Here is a 17,496-nt window from a genome sequence, read left to right as displayed (position 1 = left end):
AACTTGTTTAAGAAAAGGCAGATTGCCAGCATTTACCCTCCTAGACACAAATTTAAAACCAGTTGTCATTGAAGAAACTAATAAAGGACTCCTTACCAAAAAAGTGTCAGGCATTGATGGTTTCCAGGGATTTCTACTAAACTTTTAAGATTAAATGATCCCAATGTTGTTGATGTAATTCTAGAAGCTAGAAGAAAAGAATCTTGACCTCAAAGTGCCAAAAAAAAAAAAGTTTTTAAGACTTGCAAATTGATTTTGTAAAGCAAATACAATAGCGTTGTTTCCAAAACTTGACAAAGATTGTACCAAAGAGAAAATTATAGACCACTCACAAATACCAATGCAAAAAACCTTGTGTATTAGCAAACATTCCAACAGCACTTTCAAAAACTAATAAATCATGACAAAGTAGGATTTCTTATAGGACTACAAGGATAATTCAATAGTAGGCAATTATTAGTACCATCATATTAAGAGCAAAGGAGAAATTCATTCTCCATTTTTCAGAAAAGGCATTTGACAGAATTGAGCATTCAATTCATGCTGAATGTATTCAATAAACAGAAATTGATGAGTCATTCATTACCACTGTACCTCTGCCCAAAAGCCAGCAATACAAAAGTGGCTTTCCACAAAGTGAAACAAGACACAAGATGTGCCCCTGTCTCTCTCTTCCCCTTAACATTGTTAAGGCTAAAACCAATGCAGTTTGACAAAACAAAGCCATATGAAATTTGTGGAAAGGAAGAAGTATTTGCAGATACGCATCTAGTATCTAGAAAACCTTAAGAAATTTGTTGAAAAACTGTAAGATGACTTAGTAAAGTAGCAATTACAAGTATACATTGAAATACCATATGCATACAAGTAGCACTCCCCAGACAGAATATATATAACTGATTTCATTTAAATGAAGTTCAAAACAAGCAAAACTTATCTATAGGTGTCAAGAATCAGCATCCCCTTTCACTATCTCCCTCCCCCAAAGGTAAGCACTGTCATGATGAAATTGTCAGTTTTGTCTGTTTTTAAACTTTATATAAGTGGATTCGTATACGTGATTTTTCATCTGGCTTCTTTAGCTCAACAAAGACCTGGAAGAGGAAGAGTATGAGGCAGCTTCTATGGTGCTGGTAATGTTTCATCATCAGGTGCTGGTTACATAGGTGCATTCATTTTATGACTACTTATCAAGCTGTACATTTATGATTTGTGCATTTTTCTGTATGTATAATTATAGTTCAATAAAAATGTTTACTAAAAAATAAAAGACTTTATATATATACACACAAACTTAAGCTAGTTAGAAGATGCTTTTGAAGAGAAGACCCTTTTATTATTAGAAAAAGAAATTTATGTGTAAACCTTTTTTAAAGTTTATTTTTTCAATCTCTATGCCCAACGTGGGGCTCAAACTCACAAACCCCAGATCAAGAGTCCACAAGTTCTCCCAACTGAGCCAGCCAGGTGCCCCTAACAGGAAGACTTTTAAAAAATAAAACTCTTGATAGAAAAGTAGGCTTTAACTATTGAAAAGATGTATCATATTCTTTTTTTTTAATGTATCATATTCTTAAGACTCATCATGAAAATATTTTTCTCCCAATACAGATGATCATGTTTACTTCTATTTGAGAGAATATACAAGAAAAGCTATGGAAACTAAAAAACAAACAAACAAAAAAACCTAACCTTACCAGACATTAAAACACACTCTTAAATCTTCCATAATTCAAAGTTTGGTATTGGCACGTGAATAGGCCATACAGCAGGACAGAAAAATTCCAGGAGTAGACTCAATGGTAGCCACATAAGAAAGGTAGCATTTCAAATCAGTGAGATTAACTTTTTTCTTTTTTTTTTTTTTTTAAGATTTTTAAGTAATCTCCACCCTCAATGTGGGGTTCGAATTCAAAACCCCAAGATCAAGAGTCACATGCTTTAGCCAGGTGCCCCAAGAAGATGAACTTTTAAAATAAATCATATGGGAATGACCATTGATTACTCCGATATCTATATTTATTGTTAAAGAATTTATAGCTTCTTTCACTTTGAACCCTTTATTTTTTTTACACTGAATATTTTTTATTCTTTTAATTTAAAATATTCGAAAAACAGTGATATACCCCACCTCTCCCCTATCTTGTAATTCCTGGAGTTAATAAACACCACTGTTGGATAAATCCTCAATCCTTTCATCTCTCTCCATACACACGTATGTTTGTATATCTGTATATTTAAGCCCTCGTCATTCCACCACTACATACATCCACAAATACATGTGGATAGGCATATAAACGAGATACTGCATTATGTTTTGCAACTTGTTTCCAAGTTCAGTGATCTTTATGAACATCTTTCAAAATCCATACTTTGTTTTCAACAGCTGGGTAATATTAGTAATATCAGTATTATGTTAGTATTGTATAAAGCTATAATTAGTATCTATTTCTCACAATTACAAAAATATTGGTGTAAGATCTTTGAAAATGTATCATTGCCTACTTGGGTAACTCAGCTAAATTTATGGCTGTGAAATGGCTGGGGCGAAGATTGTGCACATTTTAAATTCTGGTAGCTTTTCCATAAAAGACATTGCTTTCAAAGACTGATACATGCTTCTACCTTGACACTTGAGGTTTTAAATATCAGAAAATAATCTTCCAATAATAAGACACCATCTTGTAATTCACAATTGTGGCATTGGGAAAGACCTCCATGGTTCCATTCCTCACCCAAGGACAAAAGAATTCATGCAAGATCATATATGTACCATATTCTTAGATAACATATCTATCTATAGAACATATATCTACATATAAATAGAGATATATAAGACAGATGTGTTCTCTAACATAAAATTTGTGGTGATGCTGCAACTAGAATGCACGCAGTCTCCAGGATGAGGATTTTTCCCACACTGTGGCAAGTCTTTCCCCAGGGTATTCATCCTATTGCCCACTTTCCCATTTTTCCAGATGTTCAGTTCTAATAACTTTTCGTTGAGGCTCTCAAGGCTTTGGCTAAATTAAGTGCTGCCTTTAAAAGCGTATGTGGTATTTACTGAACTGACCGATGAGGCGTCACAATTCTTCACCTGTTGATGAAGCTGTGTGATGGGTGCTCAGGGCCCCTTCAGAGTCTGCTCACAACCTACTGTGAGTTTAAGTATTTCAAAAAAGTTTTTTAAAGTGTCTATGGGAACATGAGAGGCATAAATTCACTGGAGGAACTCCAAGCCACTTTTCCTTTCATGTAATCCTAGATGTGCAAGCCAGGCAGTTTGGTAGGGCTTTATGAAGTCTCCCAAGGAGTGAAAGAAAATCATTAAAGGAATCAATCTGATAAAGTACAAAGGTAGCTTACTCAAATGTTAATGGATTTTCATCTTGCATTTGAATTTCAGCAGTTGATTTCCACGCTAGAATATCCACGATATTTTGCTACAGAGTATCTTCTCTGCTACAGAACGTACTGTAGAAAATTATTCAGTGATTAAATTATAGAAACACGCATAGGAGAACAATCATTCAGGTAATACCTTTTATGACATTTGCTACTGATTTTAATATTTCATATTAAGGGATATTTGATTATTTCCATCTTACCAATGTTGCTGTGAACATCGTACATATTTTTTATGGGGTTTCTAGCAGGCAAATTCTGTATTAAAAGATATGTACTTAAAAAGTATTGGTAGTTGCTGTTAAATTAGATCCAGAAACGGGGTAGCCATTCATAACATCATCAACAGGATATTGGAGTACCTCTTCCCTCATATTCTCTGCAATACTGGATATTCTCAATCGTAAATTTTCCCATCCTGCATGCCAAAAAAAAAATGGTGTTCCATTGTTGATAAACAACATGGGTAGACAACAGGCCCTGCCAAGTTTGGGGAAGGTTGATTTGTGCTGTATGAGTCAATGCTAATTGTTTCATGTCTGTAAGAATGAACTCAGAAAAATGGCTCTCCATTAACATAGGCTTAATAGCAATCATTTTCAAATTGTGTGGTCTGGAGACAGGAGCATTGGCATCATCTAGGAGCTTTTCGAAATGTGAATCCTCTGGTCCCACTTTAGACCTACTGAATCAGAAAGGGGGAGGAGGGGCTGGTGAAGAGCAGCCATCTGTGTTTAAAAAGCCTCTGAGTGGTTCTGCTGTGCCACTCAAGTGGCACTGATGAAGGAAAGTTTGAGAACTAGTCACTGATGAAGAAAAAAATAGCAGCTTGGGCAGGGGAAGCAAAGGAGATCCCTGTTAAGTATTTGCAAATTTAAATTTTAAGAAGATAGGCCTTTTTTTCCTTAAGTTTTATTTAAGTAATCCCAATGTGAGACCCCAGCTCACAACCCCAAAATCAAGAGTCACCAGCTCTTCCCTAATAAAAACATAGGGGTTTTAGTCAACAGTAAGCCAAGTATGTTAAAACAATGTGATCTTTACCCCCAGCCCCAAAAGTTGATGCTGTCTTCATGTGTGGTAGTAGGATTGCAAATGTAATTAATGCTCAGATATGCAAAGAAAATATTCATTTTCTCAAATGGACCCAGTCTCCGTTTGCCAGTAACTTTATCTGTCAGGGTAGGGCAGGTCCGGGAGTGGAACTATTTAAATCTGTCAATTAACATTTTAAGTCTTTGTCAACATCATTGGTTGCTTCTCCTGCTCTTTGCTTTCTGGTTGGTTGTGCCTCCTGGTGGCTGATAGAGTCTCTGTTGCAGGTTGCTGCTTTGATCTGGTCCCTCGACTGGTGCCCACTGAATTGTCTGCTGGTGTAGTATGGTCATTCAAGGTGGGTTACTGCCATTTGCCTCTGATGGCACTGTCCCAGCACCAGGGCCTCTTTGCTCTCAGGCCAGTCCTAGATTTGTATGCCCAAAGCTCTGCCTCCATCTCGTATTAACCAGCTCCCTCCCCTCCCACTTTGGTGCTGGAGGTGGAGCTAAGCTAAGTGTGTTTCCTCTAGGACTCAGCCTCTTGTAGGCTGTGCTTGGAGAAGATCACAAGGCCACCCCATTACTGCATGTGCAAATATTTAAGAGTTACAAATCAAACTAGAAGATGATGATGTTCTATCCTTCCTGGTTGACGAGTACACATAATGACAGATTTGGAAAAATATCAGGTCATATAAATAACTGAAGAACAAAAATCCATAATTCATTTTCCACCCAAGGCCATGATTTGACAGTGGTGGTTACTGGCCTGGAACAGAGTGGACCATGTGCAAAGCTTTCTCCCTGGTGTGCTGGTTGACCAGTCCTGGCTTCCTGCTGTCATTGGTGATATTCATAGAATAAGCATTGGCTTTCTCTTATTTTATTTTATTATTTTATTTTATTTCATTTCATTTTTAAAATATTTATTTGTTAAAGCATGCGAACAAGCAGGGGGAGCAGCAGAGCCAGAGGGAGAAGCAGGCTCCCCACTGAGCAGGGAGCCCGATGGGGGCTCAATTCTAGGACTCCAGGATCATAACCTGAGCCAAATGCAGATGCTTAACCGACTGAGCCACCCAGAGGTCCCTATTTATTTATTTTTTTAGTAAAGTCTGCCCAACATGGGGCTTGAACTCACAATCTGGAGATCAAGAATTGCATGCTCTACCAAATAACCCAGCTGAGGGTCCCAGCTTTCTCTTCTTACAGGGGCTATAGGGACCTGCACCCTCTCCAATAAAGATATGCCCCAGGCAGTCTTTACTCACATGTCCCCAGCCCTCCTACCTCACCAACATCACCCCTTTCAAGTACATCAGCAGAACAGAAGCCTGGAAGGTCAGTCTCAAGTTAAGAAATTTTGGCGGCCTCAGGGTTCCCAGCCTGTGGCCAGCCCTCCTCTCCCCCACCTCGGCACCCTCCCACAAAAGCTTCCTTCCATCACACCTTGGACCTCGAGTATGCAGCCTGACAAACACAATCCAAAAAGGACCCAGAGAAGAAGCCCATGCAGAGCCAGGAAGTGGGTTCAGACAGGAATACCAGGATCTCCAGTACCTGGAACATGGTCTAGAAAGGGGCCTCTCCAATTCCCCATCTTAAAGGGAGTGTTGGAATGGGGTCCTGGCAGACCACCAGCCCCCGTGTCTGGACCTTGCTACTAGGCATCTTCACACACCTCTCCTCCTCTGCCTCTGCCTTCCTCCTTTCCAGGCTGTCCCAGGGCTGGGGGACACCGAACTACTCCCCTTCATCTGTGGGGCGACCTGCCTTTCTTCACTTCCCAGGTTCTCTCTGCCACTGACCTGATGTATTAATTGGACTTCTAAGAAATCTACAAAATCCTCTCCCTCGTGACAAAAGCCTGGCTTTATGATTCTCATTTTGCTATAAAAACAAAAGCTGCCCCCTTCTTCCTGTCTCAATGATGAAATGTTCTAACCTTTTGAGGCAAATGAGTGCCTCTGGAGGAACAGGAAATACCCAGGCAAATGCATTAAAATTTTTCATAGTTGGCTCCCCCGCTGCTCAGGTTTGGGTAGCTAGAATGAAGAGAGGGTGACACCAATGTGCTCTGTACTGTCAGGACACCACTGTCTGTTCAGGCTGCTACATATTCGAAAGATCGGAGGTGGGAAGATCAGGTTTTGGGGGTTAAAAAAAAGGCTATTTGCACATTCAGATATATAAAGGGCTCTTCTATGGAAAGAGGTTAGTAGACTCAGTAGCAACTCCAGAATTTCTCCCCAGGTGGGGGTGGCATCAGTAAGCAAGTGAGGCTTGGACCGGTTGCTATGAAGGAGATTTGCATATCACTTGCACTCTTTTTTTTTATTAGGCATTTATGTCAGGTAGCTTTAGAGGGAGCAGGTGAAGATTCAGGTTAATCTTAACCATATACCCTTAGCCACACTCTGGCTCCACCAGTAATTGGCTGCTGCAAACTCAAAGCGCATGTGGCAAATAACACTTGTTGGATAATGGAATTAATACATGAATTTCTGTGTGAGAAACATACAGCACTTGGGGACATTGAAGCTGCATGAAGCTGGACCCAGTAGCCCCAGTAAGTTTTCTGGTGCCGGAGAAGGGGTGGCTCAGCTGGAAAGCAGGTATGGAGCACAGGGCAGCACACAGTGAGACCCCCTTGCAGGTGTCATTCAGTTTGGAAAGGGCAGCATTTAATGCAAAAACAAACACGCTTATTTTATTAATTTATTTCACTAAAAAGTAAGCATTTATAGTCCCTGCTCTGAGCAAACTATTTTCAGAGTAAACAGATTATCCCCACTGGTGAGGTTAAGTTCCCTTTTTCAGAAAAATGCTCAGCTCATAAATATAGGAAGAATGATGGGGATTAAAAAAAAAAAAAAAAGAACTGTTTTGCAAACACTGATGAAGTCTAGACCACAATCAACAATGGACACCAAAAGTATTAGGAAAGAAGTTGATGGAGAACTTTACAGTGGAAGGTGTCATCACCTGAGTCCTTCAGCCTCCAACAGAATAAGCAGATGTCACATGCCTCCCAACATAATGCTGTATGAAGTAAAGAGTATTATCTATAAAGGATCACTGCCCAAAAAAGTTGAGACTGAATCTAATCATTCTGGTAGATCTAACAAGTAAAATGGTACTACACAGAAGCAATCAGCCACATCCAAAAGGTAGGACATTGGGACACCTGGGTGGCTCAGTGTTGAGCCTCTGCCTTTGGCCCAGGCCGTGATCCTGGGTCCTGGGATCGAGTCCCACATCGGGCTCCCTGCATGGAGCCTGCTTCTCCCTCTTCCTGTGTCTCTGCCTCTCTGTGTCCCTGATGAATAAATAAATAAAATCTTGAAGAAAAAAAAAAGGTAGGGCATCTGAAAGACAAACCTGGTTTCTTCAACCAGTCAATAGCATAAAAATTATGGAGCATCAGGAATAAGCTACACTCCTCTAAATTAAAGGAAATGCAAGAGACAGAATAAGCAAATGCAACACATGGAGTTTGGGTCCTAATCTGTACAAACTAACTTTTTTTAGGACTGATTTATTTGAGAGAGAGAGCATGAGCAGGGAGAGGACCGAGAGAGGGTCATAGGGAGAGAGAGAATATGTGCGGCCTTATTCCAGGACCCTGAGATCATAACCTGAGCTAAAGGCAGGCACTTAACTGGCTGAGTCACTCAGGTAGCCCCAGAACTTTGCTTTCAAAAGACTATAGCGGGGGTGGGGTGGGTGGGGCAGATGCCTGGATGGCACATTCAGTTGGGTGTTTCATTCTTGGTTTTTGTGATCTTGGGCTCTGGGATCAACCCATGCACTAGGCTCCATGCTCAGTGGCAAGTCTACTTAAGATTCTCTCTCTCTCTCCCTCAGCCCCTCGCCCACATACTTGTGTATGCTGTCTCTCTCTCTCTCTAAAATAAATAAATCTTAAAAAAATAAAAAGACTATAGTGGGGGGTGCCTGGCTGGCTCAGTTGGTGGAATATGCTATTCTTGATCTTAAGGTTGTGAGTTCAAGCCCCACACTGGGTGTGGAGATTACGTAAAAATAAAATTCTTTAAAAAAATTAAAACTAAAAATACTAGTGGAGTTCACCTCCAAAGCTTTTTATTCAGAAAACAATGGCAAAGACAAGAATTTTTCTCTTCCTTTTTTTTTTTTTTTTTTTAAGATTTTGTTTATTCATGAGAGACACAGATTGAGGCAGAGACGAATGAGAAACAGGCTCTGTGTGTGGAGCCTGATTCTGGACTCGATCCCAGGACCCTGGGATCACGCCTGGAGCCAAAGGCAGATGCTCAACCACTGAATCACCCAGGTGCCCCTTTCTTTTCTTTTTTCTTTTCTTTTCTTTTCTTTTCTTTTCTTTTCTTTTCTTTTCTTTTCTTTTCTTTTCTTTTCTTTCTTTTCTTTTCTTTTCTTTTCTTCTTTTTTTTTTAAAGCTCTGTGGGCAATTTTGACGAGAAGCCAGGTTTAGGAGTCACTATATTAAATAACTCAAAAGGAGGGGATCCCTGGGTGGCGCAGCGGTTTGGCGCCTGCCTTTGGCCCAGGGCGCGATCCTGGAGACCTGGGATCAAATCCCACATCGGGCTCCCGGTGCATGGAGCCTGCTTCTCCCTCTGCTTGTGTCTCTGCCTCTCTCTCTCTCTCTCTGTGACTATCATAAATAAATAAAAATAAAAAAAAAATAACTCAAAAGGTCCCTTCTACAGGGAGAGTGAATGGCCTTAATGCATTCTTAAAATAGTGCTTGGGAGCAATGTCATTAGGATACTTTTAAGGTTCTAACAATAGGATCCCTTTCCTTGAAGGGGCATCGATAATAGGAAACCTAGAGATTACTTTTAAAAAAGAATCAGAAGCAGAGAAACTTTTATTTTTCCACTTCAGGCCTTGCTGGTCTACACTATGCCCAACACTGGAAAAGGAAGATATCTTTATTGAAAACTTCAATAAAAGTTGGGGTTGGCTGTATGTTATTTGTCATTGATAGGGGCGTCTGGGTGGCTCTGTTGGTTAAGCATCTGCCTTGGACTCCGGTCATGATCCCAGGGTCCTGGGATCGAGTCCTGCATCAGATACCTGCTCAGTGGGGAACCTGCTTCTCCCCATCTCTCTGCCCTGCCCCCTACACTCATGTTCTGTCTCTCGCTTTCTCTCTCTCTCAAATAAATAAAATTTTTTTGAAAAAAAGCATATTTTATCTATACATACCTCATAGGTGAAACCAGCAAGAGTAGGAAAAATGTCTAAATGTCACATCTATTTAATGAGTAAATTGACAAAGGTGTTTTGGGAAGCATAGCACTTAAGTGTACTACCTGCCAGGAGGTGAGAAGACAGGCAACAACACACACAGCTCCACACCAAATTATTTCGGCTCCTGTTTCTACAATGGGAGCATACTAATATTACTGTTGTGTCTAGAGTTCATTAGGCTCACTCTAGTTTAGATTTTATTTAATTTGTAGATTACAAAGTGGGTTATAGCTGCTGAATGTCTAATTGTAGTATTTATAAAGGATACAATAATGCCTCTCCCCTGCTTAAAAATATATAATAACATAACGCAGGCTATCCACTAAATGTGTATGGATGGTGTATATCTGGGCTGTGTTTTCCCCACAGATCTACAATGGTGTATTTGGGAGCAGAGAGGGGGTAGTGGGAGGGGCATCAGTGAAGATGCTTGCTTGGGTTAAAAACAAATTTTTTCCTCCAGTTCCTGTTTATTTTGTAATATTACATCTCCTTTCGTTTATGTTTTGCTGTTATCTGAAGAGAGGGCAAAAGTGTCAGCTGGGGATGCAATTAAAAACGATTCTGACATATGAGAAACTTGTAATTTCAGAGGTTTATTTCCTCATAACAGACTCTGGATAACACAGCAGCATGTTCAAACACAGGAGATATAAGGACTTTCATCTTTTCCCTTGGAACCCATAGAATGAGAAGAGTCTTGAGATTAGATGCATCAGGAGGAAAGTGAGTGTTCTCTCCAAACCAGCACAACGAGGGGGTACAGCAGATATCATCATGCTTCTCAACCATTGACATGACTCTTGTCTTTTCTATGTTGTTTAGGAAAGGTAAGCAATCATATCAGAAAAGTTGTAAGCAAGACAAAAGTCACTGTAGACAAGAAGGCCTCCTGGGGTGCCTGGCTAGTTCAGTGGGTGGAGCATGCAACCCCTTAATCTCAGGGTTGTGAGTTAGAGCCCCACTATGAGTGTAGAGATTACTTAAAAATAAAATCTTAAAAAGGAGGAAGGGAAGGCATCTGGGTGACTCGGTTAAATGTCCAACTCTGGATTTCGGCTCAGGTCATGATGTCAGGGTCATGAGATGGAGCCCCAGGTCAGGCTCCGTATTTAGCGAGGAGCCTGAATGAGATTCTCTCTCTCCCTCTCCACCTGCTCTCTCTCAAATAAATAAGTAAAATCTTAAAAACATAAGGCCTCCTTCCCATTTCTTTTCTAGAAATGGAACAGCAAATATAACCAAATATGTTTATACTCACACACTGCTTACAACAGTGACCCAAAGACCAATGGACTCAGCAGAAATCCAAATTGGCATTCATTTGACATTGGCTGGTATTTTTCTGTGCAGGATGGATGTCTATTACTGTCATTAGGAGAAATGGCCAACTTAATCATCTTGTTTCTGTTTTGAGGATGGACTAAGAAATGACTTAAAATAACTTAGAGAGCTGTACGTATAATAATGAACCAGTACAAACTGTCAGGTCCCAGAAGGAGATTTGGTGTTTTCAGCCCACCATTCCTTGGCTGCCATCACATAATAGAGTCTTGCCACTTTGAGTGGGACAGAGAGACTGCAACAGAAACCATCACAGGCTGGGATGAACTCAGCAGTTCACTGGCAGAGTACAACTCACTCCCACTGGCAGAGTACATTAGGAGTTGAGATTTCAGTCTCGAAACACTGAATGCTTGAGGAAAGGAGGCTCTGGGCCACAGGAGCTGTTGCAACACTGTGGGTTCCTAATACAAAGCCAGGTTGTGGTTTGTTAGCGCACACCTGCTTATTTGAACTGGCATTGCTTCCTCTCCCCTCCTTTTTAAAAGATTTTATTTATTTATTCATGAGAGACACAGAGAGGCAGAGGCCCAGGCAGAAGGAGAAGCAGGCTCCCTATGGGGAGCCCAGTGTGAGACTCAATCCCAGGCAAGGATCATGACCCTAGCCCAAGGCAAACGCTGAACCACTGAGCCACCCAGGCATCCCCCTGCTTTTCTTTCCATCACAGAATGCATAGAAAATATTACTCGTAGCACACCTGCCATAAACCCAGGATGCAGCCTGTGGGTACCACTCACCAGCCTGGAGGCTCTGGTGACCCAGGTCCCACTGTACACCCCTCCTTCCAAAGGGCAGAAGACATCAGAGCTGAGCACACAAGAAATCCATTCCTGGTGCTGGAATCTGTAATGATTTGCTCCCTTAGTGAGGCCAGAAGGTCACTTGATTGCAGCCACAAAACACCTGGGGCTCATTAGAAGTGGTGACACTCAGACCTATCAAGTGTCTTTTTTTTTTTTTTTTTAATTCATTTTAGAGAAAGAGCAAGCGGGGGAGAGGCAGAGGGAGAGAGAGAATCCTGAAGCAGATTCCACACTGAGCACAGAGCCTGACACCAAGCCCAGTCTGGGGCTGGATCCTAGGACCCTGAGATCATGACCTGAGTCAAAATCAAGATCAGCAGCCTAACAGACTGAGCCACCCAAGCGCCCCCATCAAATGTCATTGTATTTTCATTTATTTCTTCAAGTATCATTTTATTTTTGCAGAGTTTTTTTTTTAAGATTTTATTTATTTATTTGGGAGACACAGAGAGTGAGAGTGAGAGTGAGAGAGAGAGAGAGAGAGAGAGAGAGCCCAAGCAGGGTAAGGGGCAGAGGGAGAAGCAGACTCTTGCTGAGCAGGGAGCCTGTTGTGGGACTTGATCCTGGAACTCAGGGATCATGACCTTAGCCAAAGGCAGATGCTTAACTGACTGAGCCACCCAGGTGCCCTCAAGTATCATTTTAAGGGAGCTCCCCATGGGTATCTGGTGGACATTGAAGTTTGAGAAGTATTAGTCTGCAGGGTAATGTCTAGTGTCTGCCTCCTTTGTGTGCTGTATAAGGCCTTACATAAAGAGAAATGAGGGGGCTACCTGGGTGGCTCAGCGGTTAAACATCTGCTTTCGGCTCAGGTCATGATCCCAGGGTCCTGGAATCGAGCCCCACATTGGGCTCCCTGCTCCACGGGGAGTCTGCTTCTCCCTCTGCCTCTGCCTCCTTCTCTGTCTCTCATGAATAAATAAATAAAATCTTTAAAAAAAAATAAAAAGAGAGAGCTGGGCCCTGCAGACCTTCCCAGCCTCATCTTTGATCATTCCTCTTCTCTTTATCCCAATCACAGTGAAGTGTCTATAATGCCTGAATGCACTCTGCATTCTCTATTCTTTGCACGGCTGATTCTCTGCCTAGGATGTGCTTTACCTGCCCTTCTGAACTCTTGCTTATGCTTCAGCTGTCAATTTAAAAGTCAAGTATCACCAGTCCCAGCTGAATTAGGCAGAGCAAGACCCTGGCCCCTTTATAAAGTCTTACTTCCATCTGCTGTTCCCATGCTCTGACTATGTGACTATTACAGAACACATCATACTGGACAATAATGTTCTGTTTACTATCTTCTCAAGCCAAGCTATGAGCGCTTGGTGTCAGCAGCTCGGATTTACTCATCTTTGAATTTCTAGGAGGTAACACAGCACATGGTAGGTACGAAAGTCAGCTTATTGGATCCATCAATCAGGGAATCTTGCTGGCCATTTCTTCCAGAAACCATTTTCTCTAAAAGCAATAGCGTGTATGATTTGAACAAATCAGTTAAAAATAATTCTGTTTGTATTCCTCTGATTTGTAGCCAGTTTCACAAAATGCAAAAATAACATGTAAACCCATTTCTTATCCCTCAAGCCAAATGTAAAATCATAGCCTATCTTTTCAAGATATTTTAACTATAATAAAGTTATTGCAAAGAGAAGTTAAGTCACATCTAAGTAAGTTATAGAAGAAAAACATCCTCTGATAAGACCACTATCACTAAATCACTGTTCAGTGCTTGCATTTTTAAAAGATAGGCCTAAATATTGATTTCTGGCTTTCTTTCCTTAAAGATACTAAGAAATCCTTATACTAGCCTATCTATATCCACTTTAAGGATCACATTTTCAAAAAAAAAATCATGTTTCCATATTACATCCTTTTTCTTTCTCAATAATTGTAAATTTATCTCCGCATACCACTTTCTAAATCTTCATCTGGGATGTGTGGGTGGCTCAGTAGTTGAGCATCTGCCTTCTGCTCAGGTCATAATCCTGGGGTCCTGGGATTGAGTCCTGCATCAGGCTCCCCACAGGGAGCCTGCTTTTCTCTCCGCTTATGTCTCTGCCTCTCTCTGTGTCTCTCATGAATAAATAAATTTTAAAAATAAAAATAAAAAATAAAAATAAATCTTCATCCAGATACCAGGGCCATTTCATCATGTTTGGGAAATCCATAAAAGGAAGATGTTACAAAAGACCAATCCCCCCAAATCTGGGCAATTATTGGCATAATTTACCAAAGAATTATAGCCTGGGAGACTATACCATGTGCTGAAAAAAGCCAAGCAGGTAGAGTTTCATTCCTCACCCAAGTTTAGGAAGGGAAGAGTGTTAGCTCTGTCAGGAGATGATGCAAGCATACATACATCTTTGAGAGGGAGAACTTTGGGATGTGAGAAGGGGACCGGATGGTTATCACAAAGGCTCCAAGAAGCAAAGGCTCCAAGCAGAGAGACAAGAGGACCCCACAGGTATCTGCCCACCAGGCCTCAGAAAACATGGAAAAGTAGGAAGTAATTTCAAAATATATAGGATAAAACTTGGCACAGTTTGGGAAATTGCTTCTTTTAATGCAGAGACTTACTATGAAAAAGAAAGAAAATCTCTCACATTTGTACAGTGGGCTTGTACAGAGCTTTGACCTGAGGCCCAGAGGCTCCTTTATTCTCCCACAGGGAAGCAGGGAGGCCCTGCACCAGGAGTGTCTCCCAGACCTGGTTCCCAGCCTAGAGGAGATATGGCCATGCTTCACTATCAGACGGCAGAAGAAAATTGCATTCATCTCCCTCGTCCCGCCAGGCTAATCTGTCCCTAAATCCTCCACAGAAAACAAAGAGCTGTCTCTCTGTCCTAGGAGTGCCAACATGTTTTACAGACAGGAAACTCCTGCAAAAATCTCCCTTCTCTTTTCTCAGAGACCCAGGAGTAAGGGGGGTTACGTGGACCTTGTTTTTGCTCTTAGTTCCTGCACTAAAGCCCTTCCAGGCTCTCACAGGAACTGGGCCACTGAGGGTCAGACCTACGCCTTGTCAGAGCATGAGCCTTAGAGCCCGGCCCAGCCCACCACCAGGTGAAGCTCTATAAAAAGTCAGACGCAGCAGAGCCCCCGCAGAATCAACAACCACCTTTTTCTCTGACGGGGTCCACCTGCACTTCAGGCTGACGTGTTTCCCCTAGGCCTTCTCTCCTGGCTCCCTCCAGGCCACCAAGACACTTCCCCTCTTGTCCTGAAATTACTTCTTTACAATATTTTTTTGCTTCCCAATCGTAGCACAAGGCCCTTGAGCAGGCAACTGAACCGTACCTGATTTCAGATTTCCAGGTGCTTCCACAACAGAAGAAGTGCTAGTAAACGTTTGTTGAACTGAATAGAATTGAATTCATCCCAGCTAGTCCCCCCTACACACACACACAAAGCCTACAAGTGATACTGGGAAAGGCAAACAGGACTCCCCACCCAGTTCTGCCTTTATTCTAGTAACTTCTAGCATGCCCTTCCCTGTGTCAGATCTCATTACTGTACAACACAGGAATCATAAAATGTGCCACCTGGACCAGCAGAAACAATAAAAACTGGCCAGTCCTTTTCTGGAAAGTGCCCAAAGCTCTTTAGAGTTGAGAGGGTGTTTTTGGTTCAGAGTTTTTATGATAAGACAAACAACACAGTCAGCCATTCCCAAAAATCTCAGATAAGACTTTCATTTTTTCCAATACATTTTTTATTGTAGAAATTCTAGATTTATAGAAAAATTGCAAAGATAGTTCCAAGTTCCCAAATACTCTGCATCATTTCCCTTATTTTTTCAAGAATTTATTTTTTAAGTCATCTCTACACCTGCCATAGGACTTGAACTCACAACCGCGAAATGGAGAGTTTCCCCTACTTTTTTTTTTATGAATTTCCTTATTTTTTTAAAACTATTTTAATTTATTTATTCATGAGAGACAGACAGAGAGAGAGAGAGGCAGAGACACAGGCAGAGGGAGAAGCAGGCTCCATGCAGGGAGCCTGATGTGGGACTCGATCCTGGGACTCTGGGATCACACCCTGAGCCAAATGCAGATGCTCAACTGCTGAGCCACCCAGGTGTCCCAAGATGAAGAATCGCATAGTCTACCAACTGAACCAGCCAGGAGACCCAGTTTTTCTTTTATTAATATCTGACATTCATGTGGTACATTTGCAACAATTAATTAACCAATATCAATGCATTATTATTAACTATATTCAGATTTCCTTAGGTTTTACCTGGTGTCCTTTTTTTATTCCAGGATCCCACGCAGGACAGCATATTACACTTAGTTATCCTGTCTCGAGTTTCCAGACTTTCCTTGTTCTTGATGACTTTGATAGTTTTAAGGAACACTGGTCAGGTATTTTGTAGAATGTCCCTCAAGTGGCATGTGCCTAATGCTTTTCTCCATATTAGATGGATTGTGGGTTTGGGGAGAAAGATTACCTTTTTAAAAGTCCTGTGTCAAAAAAAAAAAAAAAAAAGTCCTGTGTCCAGAGCACCTGAGTGGCTCAGTGGTTGAGCGTCTGCCTTTGATTCAGGTCATGATCCTGGAGTCTCAGGATGGAGTCCCACATCAGGCTTCCTGCAGGGAGCCTGCTTCTCCTTCTGCCTATGTCTCTGACTCTCTTTCTCTGTGTCTCCATGAATAAATAAATAAAATCTTAAAAAAATAAAATCCTGTGTCCTTCCCCACCCTCATTTTTCTCTCCACCTCTCCCCCACACATACCCCGGAAAGCTGTTATTACATTGATAGTGCCAGTTAGGACCAAGGAAATGAGGTTTTATTCTAGTATTTTAGAATACTAGAATAGTAGTATTCTTACTGGGAGTCATTCTTACCCCATTGGATATCACTAGCAGGAATGGCCCCTCAGAAAAAAAATTTCTGTGGAGCAGTGTGACCTCAGAACCACAGACCAGAGGCCCTCGTGGGCTTTTGACAGTGAGCCTGCCTAGCTGCAGGACCATCCAAAGGCCACAACCCTCTGGCAGGAACAACAGACTTGTCCTGGTGGTTGACAGGCTAATAGAAGACACTGCCCAAGGGCTTTTATAATCTTCTGTGAGTAATAAAAGACTGGAATGCAGAACAACAAGTCATAAAAAATATGGCCACGCCTGGCCCAAGAAACAGACTCACTTCCTTGTGAGTGCCTGAGGCCTGAGGAGGAAAGGCAGAAAGTGGAGAGGTTAGGAATATGACAGATCCTGGACGGTGACCAAGGGCCCAGAATGTCTCTTGACTCTGCTGCTGCCTCTTCCGGTGACTTTGGGCTGAGCCGTTCCACTGTTGGTGGATTTCGGCTTCATGGCTCTGGAGGTTGGATATCATGGGACGTGGCTTTTAGAATTCTGTGGAGACCAAACCGGATGATATCATTGACTGGATGTGGGGGCCAGCAGCAGAGGGTCAAGAAAGAATTCATGAGACTTTTTGGTGCAAAAAGATGGTTTTATTAAAGCACAGGGACAGGACCTGTGGCCAGAAAGAGCTGCCCTGGTTTTATAAAGAGACTTGCTTTGAAGGAAAAATAAAGATTTTATTTATTTATCCATGAGAGAGACACACACAGAGGCAGAGACATAGGCAGAGGGAGCAGCAGGCTCCTCATGAGGAGCCTAACATGGGACTCGATCCC

The 17,496-nt window shown here is 41.7% G+C and overlaps 1 long non-coding RNA gene across 1 annotated transcript; it reads right to left on the bottom strand.

The window, feature by feature from the left end:
- Window positions 1-335: 335 nt before the first annotated feature.
- Window positions 336-15,271, bottom strand: LOC140641163 (uncharacterized). The gene is made up of 2 exons (XR_012037670.1): window positions 15,143-15,271; window positions 336-3,823 (listed from the first exon to the last, which is right to left on the bottom strand). It is a non-coding gene; the product is annotated as an uncharacterized lncRNA (long non-coding RNA).
- Between the last annotated feature and the right edge of the window lie 2,225 nt (window positions 15,272-17,496).

This window comes from Canis lupus, chromosome 10, assembly GCF_048164855.1.
Source record: "Canis lupus baileyi chromosome 10, mCanLup2.hap1, whole genome shotgun sequence".
NCBI classification, from domain to species: domain Eukaryota; kingdom Metazoa; phylum Chordata; class Mammalia; order Carnivora; family Canidae; genus Canis; species Canis lupus.
The sequence above is the reverse complement of the archived record's forward strand: the minus strand, read 5'-3'. Positions and strand labels throughout refer to the sequence as shown.